General features: G+C 38.2%; 1 protein-coding gene across 6 annotated transcripts in view; it reads left to right on the top strand.

The window, feature by feature from the left end:
• PPM1B (protein phosphatase, Mg2+/Mn2+ dependent 1B) overlaps window positions 1-15496 on the top strand; it is a 61889-nt gene that overhangs the window by 20721 nt on the left and 25672 nt on the right. For all 6 annotated transcript variants that reach the window (XM_040611416.1, XM_040611413.1, XM_040611411.1 and 3 more), the window contains one exon: window positions 5750-5895. The gene's annotated coding sequence lies outside the window, so the exon portion shown is untranslated. The remainder of the gene's footprint in view (window positions 1-5749; window positions 5896-15496) is intronic.

Below are 15496 nucleotides of genomic sequence, written 5' to 3'. Positions count from 1 at the left end.
AAATGGACAGATGGTTTCCAACTGACTCATAAGCTATTGCTACCTATGGGCATTCTAGCTAGTAATATGATAATAAATTTACCTCATGGGGAAACACCATGGGGATGTGCTCAAAAGACAGGCGCTTCAGTAACAGCAAACATGATCTTACATTGCCCATGCACATCACTCCTGGTGCGTTTGACATGGAATTTTGAATCTCCATCAGGAAGACGAGTGTTTGCAGGCTCTGCCCTTTGCATTAAGAAAAAACAAAACACATACCCATGAGGAATATGTACACATCTTCCCCAATCTGCAACTTGTGGATTGCCATGAAAAGCATAATGTAGAACTTAGACCATAGCCTTGATGTAAGATGTGAGAGGCTAGTTAAAACTTTTTCTGAAGAAGGGCTTGCAAGTCCTCGTAGCCACAATAAACGTGTTTGTTCGAAGAAGTCCTCTGCTAGAATCCTCCTTTGTAGTTTTAATTGAGGTGTTTTGGTGGGTTTTTTTGCGAAAGGACAGTAACATAAAAATGCAATAAATTTTAATTCTTGAAGATACTCTGTTCTGAGTTGAGCTAAAGGTCAGATCACTTTCGTTTTCAGGTTTTTGTACTTACGTCATTTTTAGTATAGCATGTTAGATCACCTTTTTCTTCAGTGTTCCTGAAACTGGATGTTTGAAAAGCCGTCCAGCATAACTGGTAGAAGAGTCTGTCTTTCCGTACTCGAGTTATGATAAGCATAACTGATCTGTTACAGGAGGACAGAGGAGTAAGTGCTTGCCAGCAATCTCCCAATAGGTAAATGTAGATTGCATTTCTGTATCCTGAATTTTAGGAAGGCTGGCTTCTGATATTCCTTCATCTTCTGCTTGTGTAATTCAACAGAGTTTGAGTTCCTCATCAGCTAGATGAGCAGTCAGTGCTTCAGGCATGCACTTGTACCAGTGTAACTATATAGGTCTGTTGTGCAGCCACCTAGCACAGAAACAGGAATGAGCTGTGGAGGGCGATTGCTGCTTAAACTACTGCTGCTGCCAAGACATCTGCATAGCTGTAATAAGAATTTAATGATCTAAAGCTTAGCTAAAAGAAAATTACGGAGTTTTTAGGAATTAGAGGTGCATTACGAATATGTATTAGATAGGACTGCAGGAAAAAAATTCAGAATAGCTTTTCTAAAATGTATGAAAAGCCATCTTTCTGATGTTATAGCTTAAGTCTACCATTTGTGAGGTGATATGTAAAGGTATGGACCTAATTAGAATACTAAGTCCATACATAGTATTACCACGTTTTTAGGCGAGTGCAAAATAGTGGTCTAATAGTATGTTCCTGTTGGAAGTTAGAACTGCAGACCTCAAGCTGCTGAACTAAATTTTCACCAGAATCCCAAGTAAATTTATTTCAAGGCATTTAGCTTTTTAAGAAGCCCTGGGTGTTTCTTCTAAAATGTACTAGAAAGATACCATTGCGCTTTTTACAAAACCATAATATTAGATCAACTGCTTCAAAAAGGATGAAGTACTTAAATTACTTCATGGATATTTTAGTTTCAAATTTCTGTTCAATCTCCCTCTTCTAACTGTTGTAATAATGAACATTTTAATGCTGCTTCCATGTTTGAAAAGGGGGCGGGGGGGTGGGGGATCCCTACACCCACACCAACACAAATCAAGGCTTTGCCCAGTCTTGGTTGATTCATGTTTTTATATAGAACCAAGAACCACTTAGCAAATGCAGAGATAATTAATTATCTATTTATTACAGAGGAAGAACCAACTTACTCTTTAGGGTAAAAGTTGTATGTTGTCTCAAGTAATTACACAAAAATTAACTCCTTTTTTTTTTTTTTTTTTTTAAAAAAAAGTTTGGGCTTTGTCATATATGTAGACTAAGGAAGAACTACTGCATGAATTTGCAGCACGAGTAGTGTGCTCCCTTGGTATGTGCTTTTAAGTTCCCGGAAAAACCGGGTAACCTAATGAGTGCCTCTCAGGAGAGGGATTTACTGTCTGTTGGGAACATGCAATTGGGAGGTTGCAGTATACTAGCTAACCTGTGGTAAGCTTGCACTATTGCTCTTTTTTCTTCTCCTTCCTGCTGTCTTTTACTTCTGCGAAATCTTTTACTATCTTTTTGTGTGAACTTTTGTGGTTTACAGTTCTGGGAGATGGTATCAGTAGTGGTGTTGTTGTGATGTTGTGAGGTCAGTTATGACACATTAGACTACAGCTCTTTCTGTTGGTGTTCAGGGAGTGGGTTGGTTGGTTTGTTTACTTGTTTTATAGCAGCAATGATTTGGTTATCCAGAGTCATAGCTGGTTGTGGAATAGAATAAATCTGGTGTTTTTTCTGGTGCTTCTCTGACCAGAGTCTGGAAATTTGTGAAGGACCAGATGTTGTAGTGGGTATTGTGTATATTAAACGTTAGGAGTCAGCTTGAGGTTCGCTTGCTGTCAGGGTTATTAAGTATATATTTAATCATCAGGAAGAGTAGCATTTGATGCCTATCCTTCTGTAAAATAGCATGGTAGAATTCTTTAAATTTCTGTAGGCTGAATGATTTTTTTTTTTCATGTGCTTAGGTTTGAATATTGGGTTTAGTTCTTTAACAGTGACTTACATATGATGGCTTTGGCTGCATAGTCTTTACCTTCTGCAGGAAATACTGTAAAATTAAAATTCCTTATTAGCCAGGGAATATTTAAGCTGTGCTCAATTAAAAACTATTCTGTTGTAGGGTACTGGTGTCTTAGTACTATCACTGAACTAACCTAGCCTTACTCAAATATTGTGTTTACATATTCCGAAGATCTAAGGAGCCCAAATAAAATGCTTAATACATGTTGTAATTTTGTTAAGCCTTTAATAGGAAGCATTCAGTTTTATTCTTGCAATGTAATTTATAATGAGCTATCTGGATAAGACCATTTCATTTGTGTATTGTGAGCATTTTCGGCACACAAATTATTGGGGGCTGGATATAGTAGTTTGTTATCGCAAAGTTGTGTCATGAATCTAAGTGTCTTTTCATATGGAAAAAAACCATTGTGCAGCTTATTTGGAGAAGGAAGAGTGCTGTGCAGAAGTAAGTAGTAGTGTCCCCTCTTTGTGCAATGTTCAGTGGTCTGAATTCTATGTCTTAAGGTATTCTTGTGTTTTGGGACACTGAATGCTGTATTCTTCTCTTCTGAGAATTAGTGTAGGTAGAATTTGTGTAAACAGGAGCATTATTCTGGGGAGAGATGCTCTTGGCCCAAAACATCTATCTTTGAATCTGCCCTACTGTAAGAAACCTGTTTGCAGACTAAAACTCACCCTAGTCTGATGAATGCTCTTACATCCCCTGTATGGGAGGGGTCAAGCCTCTTGCTTGTGGGAAGCATAATGCTTGTCTTTAGCTCTGCTTTTGTGAGTCAGCTGCTGCTGAGGGCTGCTGGAGTAGCATCAGAACTGAGGCTTTTGAGCACTTCACCATGCAAGCACTATGTACCCTCCTAGTTAACGGGATCTTCTGAAGGTGGGAGACAGTGCTTGAAGGGAGTTGTGTTCTGGTCATGCATTCTTTGTCCATGCCCTAGTCACTGGTGTATTTCAGAATAGGGAGTTAGGCTATTTTGTACAACTTCGTGAATCTGTGCTGCTTGTGTTCTAGTTGGTTGGATTTTTTTCCCTGAAGTTCTTGGGTGTGGAAAAAACTTTTTTTTTTTTACTGAAACTTTTTAAATTTTGGGGGAGGGGTTTTGCTATGTAGTCCAATACAATGACTTAGGATACTTGCTGCCTAGGTCTTTCAAAATACCTTTTCAGAGTTCATTAATGATTTAGTGGATGCTGGTTAAGGTATGGTTTCACAATATTCTGTGCAAATCTGAATCGGCAGCAGCTGCTGGTTCTGCATGTCTGGCATTGGTGCTTGTTGGATCATGCATTTCATAAGCTGAATCGGAGAGCTCAAGTGACGGAGGGTTTGATTCCTTGAACCCATCCATCCTGTTGTGGTGTCTAAGAAGAGAGAATATTGGGGAAGTGCAGGGCTTGCAGCAGTGTGATGTTGCAGGCATACAACTTACTGAACCCCTACAATTCTTCTTCAAACTGTAGCAAAATATTCCTTCTTTTGAGCAATTCGTTGCTTATGACACTTTTTGGTAGTTGAAAAGCACTATTTAGTGTTCGGAAGAGGCAAGACATAATGAAATGTTGTCATAACTCCATTCCTTGATCAGTGGGCTTGAAGTCAAGGTCTGCAATATGTCTCCCTTATCAATCATTCAGCTCATCAGAATGCTGTAATCAGTTTAAAACCATCAGTGTTGCAAAAAGGCTTGTATTTCCCTCGTGCCCTGGACAAAGCTGGCTGTTATCCAGAGTTCTTCCTGCAATAGTTCCTTCTACCAGTGTACTGTCATGGTAACTTTTGTAAGATGCAGTGGTTTATAAGATTAAATGTGTAGTCCCTGATCCATGAAGGAGTTTGGGTATTTGCATCCTGTTCAAAACAATGGGTAGATGCCTAAATGCTTTTGTAGACACATAGAGCTGAATTGCTAGTTATCTGCTACTTTTACATTTTAAGCTGAATTTATGGTTATTTTTGGAGAAACTACTTTTAAAGAAACAATTATTCTTATTTCAGAGGAGCTGAAATTCTTTTGCAGCTGAAGGTTATTGATTTTGTTCTAAACCCTTGTGCGTTTTTACGACTAAGCCAGCAGAATAAAGAGTTTACAAATTACACATGGTGGGTTTAAGTCTTGTCAAATGCTCAAGGATTTGTACTCTGTCATTTGAGCAGGTGAATAAAAGTAAGCAAATAGGGCCCTTATGCTAGCAGGCATGCAAAAGCTATTCTGTTACTGAATTTAGGGACTTGAATACCAGGTAATAGGCTAAATGACTTTTTAAGTGCTTGTGGTTTAACCCCAGCTTGCAACTAAACACCACTTAGGCACTTGCTGGCTTCTCACCACCCCCACCCCCCCACCCCTGTCCCCACAGTGGGACACAGGAGAGAACCAGAAGAGTAAAAGTGAGAAAACTCACGAGCTGAGATAAGGACAGTTTAATGGGACAAAAAGGGGGGGGGGGTGAGGGGGTGGGGATAATGATAAAAGAATTTGAATATACAAAATAACTGATGTACAATGAAGTACTTAGCACCTGCAAAACAATGCCCAGCCAGTTCCTGAGCAGTGGCACCCAGATAGCTTTTCCCCCAGTTTGTGCTGAGCACGATATCGTGTGGTATGGAATATCCCTTTGGCCAGTTCGGGTCAGCTGTCCTGGCTGTGTCCCCTCCCAATGTCTTCTGCCCCTCCAGCCCCCTCACTGGCAGGGCATGAGAAGCTGAAGTGTCTTTGACTTAGTATAAACACTAATTGGCAACTACTAAAAATATTGGTGTGTTATCAACATCATTCTCATAGTACAAATCCAAAACATAATGCTATACCAGCTACTAGGAAGAAAATTAACTCTATCCCAGCCAAAACTAGGAAACTGCTAGTCTGTGCTGGTGAAGGAAATGGGGGGTGGGGGGGGTGGGGGGGGGGGGGTGGAATTATAATCTGATGCTTTGTTAGCATGAATCTTTAGTATCCTGTTTTGAGAGTGTACTGAAAGGTCTTTTGATGTCCACACGTAGCTTTAGTTCAAGCATTTCTATTTAGGAAGAAGTTGTATTCATGAAAAAAATCATGTACAAATCTGTTGTAAACTATCAAGTAAGCTAACTACTTTCTATCCTCCTTTCTAGGAAGTACCAAAATAAAGCAGATGTTGTGTCCTGGACTGTTATCTCAAGGTTTTGCAAGTCATTCTGTGATGTGCTTCTTGGCCGCAGGAATGTAAACTAATTCTTTCAGCACTGAACTAGAACCTTTGACAAGGTTGCAATTACAGGTAAGAACAAATTCTGCCACTTGAAAAATCATGGGAAGATATAATCACTTTGACTGTTTTAACTTGCAATTTGTAATTGACCAAGAATTTAACAGAAATTTCAGAACAGGTTTGATAAAAGGGTGTATTTTCTTCTTTAAATTTATTTGAACTTTGCATAATTCATTTTTAATAGGGAGGAAATGTAACAAAGTGTAGCTTCTCTCTGCTACAGTACAAAGCACTGTTGGTGTTGAAAAATTACTTGTCATTTATTTGTGTGCTGACTTAGATTGTGAGGAAGGTATTTTCTAACACAAAACTGCACAGTGTCAGTCAGTAAAAGCCAATGAAGTGTTTTGCCACTGTGTGTTGAGATCCACTTACTGTCTGCATGTGGCTTTTTTCCCCTCAAGGTCACTGTTTCCTTAAATGCTCTAATGGCAGCTTTACTGCTTAAGTTGACTTTTTTAATCAGTTACAGAAAATCTCTCCATTTTTGTTACAAGTCCATTGTATCTGCAACTCTTCAATGCCCTTTTCAAGGGTAGATTGGCTTCTTCCAGGTCAGGGAAGATGTTCTGCCTGCCACTTTTCTATTGTAACTACCATAATCATCTGAAAATGATGGTGATAACTCTTGTCCTGCTACTCAATCACTATATTCTAAACTCACCTGTAGGGAACTAAGTCAATGTCCTTTTACTCTGACTTCTTTAACAAAAAAAAAGATAAATTCAATGCTACAGAGCTATATTAATTAAGAAAAAAAGCACATACCACCACAAATACCTGCTGCAGAGACTGTATTTTAATTTGTATGTTTCTGAAAAAATTATTTCAGTTTTTAAACGGGGGATATGTGTTTTGAAGACTATCAATGAAATGGTTTCATTGCATATGCTGAATCTGCAGTTACGATTAAGTTAAGGCTTTCAGTCTTGATTTTACTTGGGTATCTTTGATGAGAAGAGTTGCTTGCCTTAGGCTGCACTTGTCAATAGTGGCAGGACAAGAGTCTGGACTGTTTGAATCAAGCAGTCTAATGTCTTGCTGTGAAGCTGGATGGTGCATAGGTCAGTGACAGGTTTCTGCCAAGGAGGGTGGCATCGATGGTTCTGCTGCTACAGTGTTTTGGTTTTTTTCTGTTACTGTTGTCTTGATTTGAATGTCAGTACTAATTTGCAGCAATGTAACAGGTCGAAAAAAAGGCACAACTCTTATGATTATTCTGTGAGAGTCGTAGACTAATCTATGTTGAAATGGACTTCTAGCATTCATCTAGCCTAACCCTTGTGTCTGACTTCCTCAGGTTTCTGTGTGAATCAACAAGTCACCCCGCAATTATGTAAATAAATGGTTTGGTGTTTTACTGTGGTTTCGTAGACCTGCTGCAGAACACTTACTCTGGTCTTTCAGACCTGTTTAGGAACAAGTTATTGATGATAGGAATTGGTGATTCATTGCTGCTGTTTTCTCATGAAAATGTGTTTGAAGCTTTTAGTAAACAAACACTGAAAAAGGTAAAAAAAGTTTTCTTAAATGCTAAAATTTAGAATAAAGGAGAAATAATTTTTAGTGACATACTGCTTCATGCTAATCAGTAAAATATTCCGTTTTAGTACCAGTAGTATATTGGCTAAACATTTGTTCTCTTCCTTCAAAATCTTAGGTGCTATTTCTTCAATAAAAACCCACCTGGTGGTGGTTTGATTGAAAAGAAGCAGACTAATTTTAACTCAAAATAGTTGGTCTTTATTGAATTTAGAGAACAAAAAAAAAAAAGATTCTGCGTAGAAATAATTATAAACTTCATTAGGGGAGGATCACTTTTGTACTGTGTCAAGAACAGCCCAGTAAAGGAGTGAGAAACATGCTTGTTAGCTACAGGAAGCATGAGCGGATGCAGGCAAACAAAAGAATTTCAGTTAATATCATGGGATATAAATCTTGTCATAGTATGGTCAGTAGGGATAAACAAAAGTACAGTGCAGTCTTCTGGGTGGTATAATAAAGCCACACTGGGTTGCAGAGTTTGAGTTAAGGACAATATGTGACTTCAGGGCTAATAAGCCTGCCTGGTTTGACCAAGTAGGCCCATTTCACTCAGGTGCCAGTGCAGCAAACTCTTACTCCAAGAACATAGTACAAGAGCATAAATGCTGGTTTATGTAGAACTATCTTGGCTCTTGCAGACTTCAGCCTTCATTCTGTTCCCATCAAGGTGCTAGAAGCAAGAGTATAAAGAAAGCCTGAAGTTCTCACCTGGAAGACTAAAATGAGTAACATTAAAGACACCGACTACAGTAGAGTGTTTTTTACTGAGAATGACGCTGCATTCCTCTTCAGTTCAGTCCCTAGTGCCATTGCAGTGCCACTGTGAGTTAAGGGCTGTTGGCCATCGGAAGTCACACTAGCAAGCACAGAATTATGTGTAGCTAACTAGGAACAACACTGCATTATTTTTTTTTTTAAGCTTTCATTTGGCCACAAAACCATGTGAAGCTGACTTCTGTGACTTAAGCTAGAGCGAAGCTGCATGATAAAAGCCTGGTGACTTCAAATGCATCAGCCTGGGCACCGATGGCTTTGTTCTATACGCTATGATTGCAAAGCTAGATTCAGAGTCTGCTTCCATGTTTTGTGAAATTCATCTTAAGTATCTTGGGTATGATCTCTCACTTTGTACCTACCAAACTGCATTCCAGAAAAATAAGAAACCACAGCATTGAAGTGTGCAGTTTGTCCATGAGGCGCAGACAGGTGGTTGCCATATAAGCTGAACTTGAAGATCTGTAGTTGCCTAGCTTTATCCATGTTTTAATAAAGCACAAGAAAGCAGAATATAAAAACCTCTGAAAAGACCATGAGTGCATGTTATTCTGGTGTTAACAACATGGCTAAAAAGGCTATATCTCTTAACCTAGTTCCTGGTGCTCCTTTCTGTTTTTCCCCCACTGTCTTCTGTTGAAGGTTACTATCCCCTTGGATCTGCTGTCTAAGCTGCTGGCTTCTGAGATCAGTGCAGCTGAAGTCACAGAGTTTCAAAATACTAAAGCTAACTTTGCACCTCTTCAGTGAAACAGTTCAAAATGAAAGGGCAAAAACATCTCAGCCAGCAGTTCTGAGAGAGGGGAAAAAAAGAAAAAAAAAAGAAAAAAAATTGCTGGCACAATGTAGTGGTGAGTAGCTGAGGCAGAGCAAAAGCGGTAATGTTTTCAAGTATTGCTACTGACATTGAAAATAGATGTGAATCCACAGTGTTAAATTACGCCTGTACCTCCAGACCAGTTTAAAGCAGCTGAAGCACATTCTGACATCTCTTTCATCTCCTCTTTAACTTACTGGTTTAAAAGTAGTGTGGTGGTGGGATGTTATTTTTTTTGAGTGGGGGTTTTTTTGTTTCTTTCCCCCAACTTGTTGTAACAGAGGTGCAGAAATTAATTTCAAAGTTACAGTGGCAGCTCCTAGGCACTTACTCTATATCATGATGGGGATAACTTGCAAAATTTTTTAAATTCCTGGTTTAGAAGCCTATTGGGCTGCTTTCATGTCATTCTGGCAGGAAACAGTTACTTAGCGTAAGCTCTATATTAAAGGTTTATATTGATACTTTATTTCTTTGTGATCAGTGTCTTTTGGTCAGCTGAGATCCTTCCTAACAGTGACTCCTATGGCCACAGATTATTAAAAAAAAAAAAAAAAACCACGAACAAACCCAAAAAACAACAAACAAAACACAAGTGACTCAAAACAAATAAATCCCCTAGTAAGTGGAACATGAATGATAATCATGGTCCTTTTACTTTCAGTTAACAATGAACTACATAAAATATTGAGATCACATTCTTGGATTCCAATAATTGCTGTTTGGCTCTGCCAGTACTTGTGGCTAACTTGTACTAGTTAGAGTAGAGGTTGCAGCCAAGCTTCAGAGCTCTTGCTCAAAAATTCAATAACTGTTTGCCTAATGTAAGTTTTTGTAGTGCCAGCATTTTTAAGGTCAGTAAGTCAAAAGCGATCCCAAGTTTTCTGGGACCAAAAATAAAGATCTGTAAAGCTACTTTCACTCATCAAATGAACTTGTATTTAGGATACATGTAGTATAATCTAAGTATGATGATGATACAATGATAGTATATTGTAAGTAAACACAAGATTAGTAAAAGATTACATAGAGTATTCTATCACTTTCTTGTGTAGATTTAAGGGTACAGGGAATCTTTACGAATGTCAAACCTGTGGTATGTGTAGACACATGTGATGTGGGGGGTGGGTGGAGGTGTATGCACGTACATACACAGTAGAGTGAGTGCAAGGTGAAGACAGAGGAGCTTTCTGCTAAGGCTAAGGTGTAATTTTTTACTTGAACCAGGAAAGTTATTCCTTTCTGTGCTTTTCGATAAGCTTTGAAATTGTCACAGCTATTTGGATAATTTATTCATCATTTACATCTTTAATATCTAGCACAGCATTTTCTCTGTTGAAACGTCATTCTTTTTTTATAGCAGGAACACATGTGTTTTGTAACAGGAAACTCTGGCACTGTTTCTCTTCCACAACACTGACTTATTAAAAATGACTGGCCCGTTGAGTGAATGCTTCTGAGGAAGAGACATTTTACAGTACACTTTTATGACCTAAACCTAAAAGATTGGTGTTGGGCCATTCTCATTATATGAAAAGATAACATTATTGCCTTTGGGACTTTTGGTCATCAAGGTATTATTAGTCTGGTTCTCATGTTCTCTTTGAAACTGATATGTAATCTGAAAATTATTTTGTAGTTTCTAAAAAAAACTTTGATTATGGCTTTTAGACCTTTATAATCTAATTACATTTTGTCCATCTTCATGATCACCAGCAAGTAAATATTTCTGCCTGTTAAATATAAATCTATATGGAAAGGAGCATGCTTTTCATTTAAAGTAGCTGCCTATTTCCCCTTCACGGTGTAGTAGAAAAACATGGATATCTGTAACTCACAGGAGCCATCTGCCATTTTATAAGTATATCTGAGTGTCATGCTTTTTTTCTTTTAAACAGATAAACTTATGCACAGACCCGATTTTAAGACCCTTTACTATATGGCTGATCTAATACCAATTAAAGTCTTCACCACGTAACTGTGGAAAAGAATACTGATCATGAATTTTTATTGCATGTCAGAGGACATGGCTTTTGTCTTCATACTTCATACCTCAAAAAGGTAGATGTCTTTGGTTTCATGAGCCAGAAGTAATGCTCATCTCTGTATTTGAGATGAGGACCTAATGTAAAATTTGTATCGGGTAGGAAATATCAGAGAAGAATATATGTTAGGACTTCAGAGAAGTAAGCCTTGGGTTAGGTTTTTGCCCTGGCAAAGGAGTGTCAGCCTTCGTTAGAGACTCAGCCCTGAACTCTTGGAAATGGCTTAGCTATTGGTTTAGAACTAGAGGTGAAGAGTGTACAGTAAAGTGGTAGCTAGAGCCACTGCTTTAGCAGCCTGTCGCTCAGATTCGGTTTCTTCCACTGCCAGAGAGAGGAAAAGGCCAGTATTTTCCTCTAAAGACTTTCCAAAAGCCTTTGAGCCATGGTGATTATTGGCGTTTACCAGGTGATAGATTTATTATTGTTGTTGTTGTTATTGTTACTACTACTATTCCTACTCCTCTTTTTCCCCAGAGTTGGGAAGGCTACTGAAAGAAGGGAGTCAGTTGTAGGTTTCCATTCTTGATATGAAGAATACATACTGTTTTAAAGAATGATCTGTGGAGCATGGATGAGAACTAACGTCTTCTCAATTTCCAAGAATGTTTTGGGAATTATAGTAGATATGATCTTCCAGATTTTGGAAGTTTCAGCTAATAATCTCATGCAGGGAAGACATTTTCATCGGGAGGAAATTAAAATATTTTCTTCTCAAACTAATGTATTACATAATTAAATTTCATTTAAAAATGGGATCTTTGGAAATCAAGACCCAAAAGCTGAAGAGGTACTGAATTTTTGAGCTTACAAGTAATGATTAAAAATCATGGCTGAATTACTAGCTGAAGGTGAGCACTTTATCTGTTCCTCTGCTGGCTGTGTTTTCTCTTAAGATTGAACCTCACTCTACAAAGACGATTGGGGCTTATTCCTTAAGCTGCCAGGAAGTGTTGAGGGGAGGCATAATGAAGTCTTCATTAACAGCTTGGACAGTGAAAAGAGTATTCATTCTTAGCTCATGTGATACCGTATCAAGGAGAATGGTCAAATAAGCCAAAGGGTAGGCCTTAACAGGTAGAAAGATCTTGACATGTTGAACAAGCGGTTTGATAGTAACCTCAGGAAGTTTAATCAAGCCCTGTACCTGGAATAGTGTAACTGTCCCTCGATACAGGCTGGGTGATGACTATTTAGGAATGATCTTTGCAGGAAAAGAACCATGGGGTGCTGGTGGACAACTGCGACGAGTGAGATGAACATTAGGGAGCAATGCGTTTGTAGTGATGAAGGTTTGGGCCGTATTAGAAAAAGTTTATCCAGTATATTGGGAGAAGTGATTATTTTAGCCTATTTGGAACTGACAAGGCTGCGTCTGGAATACAGTGTGGAGTGTCGGCCCCCAGTACAAGAAAGGCATAGACGTAGTGGAGCAAGTAGAGTAGAGGACCACTCTGTTACTTATGGGCTGTCTTCCAACTATGCAATATGGGAGGGTGTGAAGAAGGTAGAGTTAAGCTCTTCCCAGAGATGTGTAATGAGAAGTTAAGAGTCAAAGGGCACAAGCTGCACTGACGGGAGTTCTGTTTTTGTTGTGAATGTGGTCAGACATGAACTGGTTGCTCAGAGGCTATGGAATCTCCATCCTCGGAGATGTTCAAAACTTGGCAAGGATCTAAACAGCCTGAGCCATCTTTGTTGTTGGATATCATATTGATTAAAATTTGAATAGGGGGTTGGACTGGGTAAGCTCTAGAGGTCTCTTCCAATGTGAATTGTTCCATGATTCTGTAATTCATGAATTCTGACCCAACTTAAATGTTTATCTAGGTGCTTGTGTCAGGATTGACTTGTATCTAGCCTAGTATGGTTAAAATAAGAGATGGAAACACCAGGTTAGACCTATAACAGGCTTTGCCTTCTGTAGGATTTTTGCAGGTCTGTTTGGCCAAGTCCCATTTTTAGGTGCTCAAGTCTGTTTACCAATGTAGCCTGAGATTAAGAGGGACAAAACTAGGTGGGAGTGCCAGAGTACTGTTTTTCCAGTGGAACTGTTTTCTTATTGTGATCTTTCATTTTGAAGAAAACAAGCCATGTTTTGTTTGTGGTGTTGTTTGTTTGTCCATTTTTGTTGGTTTTGGGGGTTTGGTTTTGTTTTTTTTTAAGATTGATTTCCTAAGAAAAGTAAAGTTTGGTATGATACCACAATTTCATTAAAGTGTCTCTGATTTACTTAACTACCTTGTACACAGATAAATACACGTCTGGGTTTACTGCTAGAGATAGTTGTGTCTGGTGGCACTGTAGGTGTGAAGTTCAAATTACATTTGTGCATAACAGCTGGGAGGAGTATACTGCACTCACCTGTATGCCATGTTATTTACTTGTTTTTTTCTGTAACTTTGTAGTATTTTTTTAAATTAAGTTTTTAACAGAACAGGTGTTCATCCATTTTAAGTTGTCTTTGTGCTTTACTATCACGGATAACTTTGATCAAAAACCTGAGTTTCAATGAATTGGTGAAATCACTGTTTCTTTGATGCTTACTGAAATGGCTTGACTTTTCCAGCTGGTCTTCAAACCAGTTGCTGCCTTATATAGTTGACATAATATACACAATGGTAGAAAGATTTTTTCTATGTGTTCGGTGTCTTTTATAGGAACAGCTGTCTGTTCTCTTACTGATTGCAAGTCAGTCTCTGCATCCTTCATTAAATATTGTAATATTAAAAAGGATATTTAGAATGTCAATAACATAACCTTGAATAGTATGACCTTTTAAGTTTCTCGCTCTTGTGCTGGAAAATTTAAAGCTACTTATTAAATAGATAAAACTAAGATGTGAAAGGGGCCTTTGGGGTTTTTTTTTAAACAGTGCATTTTGTTTTTTACAGATAAAAACCACAACATTAAATACTGAGCTTAAAGGCTTTTGCAGTTAGATAGGGTTTGATCTTTTTCCTTATTGATATTTCTTCCATACTCTTGATTTTAAGAACGTAAGGACATACTTAACTCAAAGGAATCTCATACAAGGTCTGAAGTGTTGGAGGACTTGTGTCATTTTGGCAGCATTTCAGTTCTATATTACATATTGAATGTTAAATGTTTTTGTGTGCTTTTAAAATAGCTTTATATTATGTGTAATATGTGAATAAGTGGTCATCAGTTACTAGAATCCTTTCACAAGTCTCCTTTACTGTTGTTGCTTGTATTTGATACAACTAGTTAGTTGTATTTTAAACTGTGGGACTTGTTCAGCTCTTAACTGAGAACATCAGTTGCTGAGAACACTTATTTGTGGTGGTATGTAGCACTGTCTTGCTTTGCTTTTATGACAGCATTTGACACAGATTCTTTGGTTTTTTTCAAAGCAAAATCAGATCTTGCAAGAGAAAGGGCTGTAAAAAGTGTTTGGGCTGTGTATCTGGCTAGGTAATGGACACCTCATTTCTGTTGCTTCCACTGATTTGCAGAGTTGCAAGTATTCTTTTTGGAAAAAGAAGGAAAACCAAAGCAGAACGTAACTTACTACTTTCACTTGCAAATTACATAGTGTGAATCTTGCAATGCATAACATGTGGTTGTATAGTCACTTTATCTTCATCTTTGCTATCCCAGGTAATATAATTAGAGGCCAGTGGATGGTGAGTAGAGATAAAGAATATAGATAGTATTTGTGTGTCAATTAATACAGATGGTAAAACTAGACTAAAAAAGACCTCGATGCTTTATGGAGGTCACTGTAGCAGAGAGGTAGTGTGAAGCTGGAATTATCTGGAGGGAAATACTAAAGTTTTACCATAAAAAGGGAGGCGGGGTGCAGAATTTAACTGTAATCTTCTCCTCATTGCATTGTACTATTTCTTTTTTTATCTCTCCTGTCAGAGTAAGCTGTGTATACTGAGAATGTGTTTAGATGAAGGGAATGGCAGAAGTAAGGATTTTTTAACCTCTTTTTCTGACCTGGTAACAAACCGTTGAACTAAATTATCATGACTTTGCAGGCTTGGTGGGTACTAGTGTGTCAGAGACCTAGTGACTGACTGCTCAGGATCAGTCATGGGAGAATTATCTCAAATTCCTTTTGGATGAAGGTTGCTATAACTTTCACATCCAGTCATAAAGCGTGTCATGGGGCAGTCATTTTTAGCATGATCAGAAGTTGTGGTATTTGTTTCTGAAGTTCTTGGGAAAGTACCAAGGGATCTGTGGATTTAAGAATTTATTCTCCGCTGTCTTTGTAAAGTGAGAGGTAGTTCTTCAGGTCCACATAGGACAACATCGTCTGGTACAGGAGAGGAAGTCAAAAGTACTCTAAAGCTTCAACATAGTTTATTCACATTTTACCTGCAAGCTTGTTCTCTAGAGATGGTTCATATACATTTTGAAGTAGGTCTCCAAATACTGAAGAACTTCTAATTTACTGTGA

This window comes from Falco naumanni, chromosome 12, assembly GCF_017639655.2.
Source record: "Falco naumanni isolate bFalNau1 chromosome 12, bFalNau1.pat, whole genome shotgun sequence".
In the NCBI taxonomy this organism is placed as follows: domain Eukaryota; kingdom Metazoa; phylum Chordata; class Aves; order Falconiformes; family Falconidae; genus Falco; species Falco naumanni.
The sequence above is the reverse complement of the archived record's forward strand: the minus strand, read 5'-3'. Positions and strand labels throughout refer to the sequence as shown.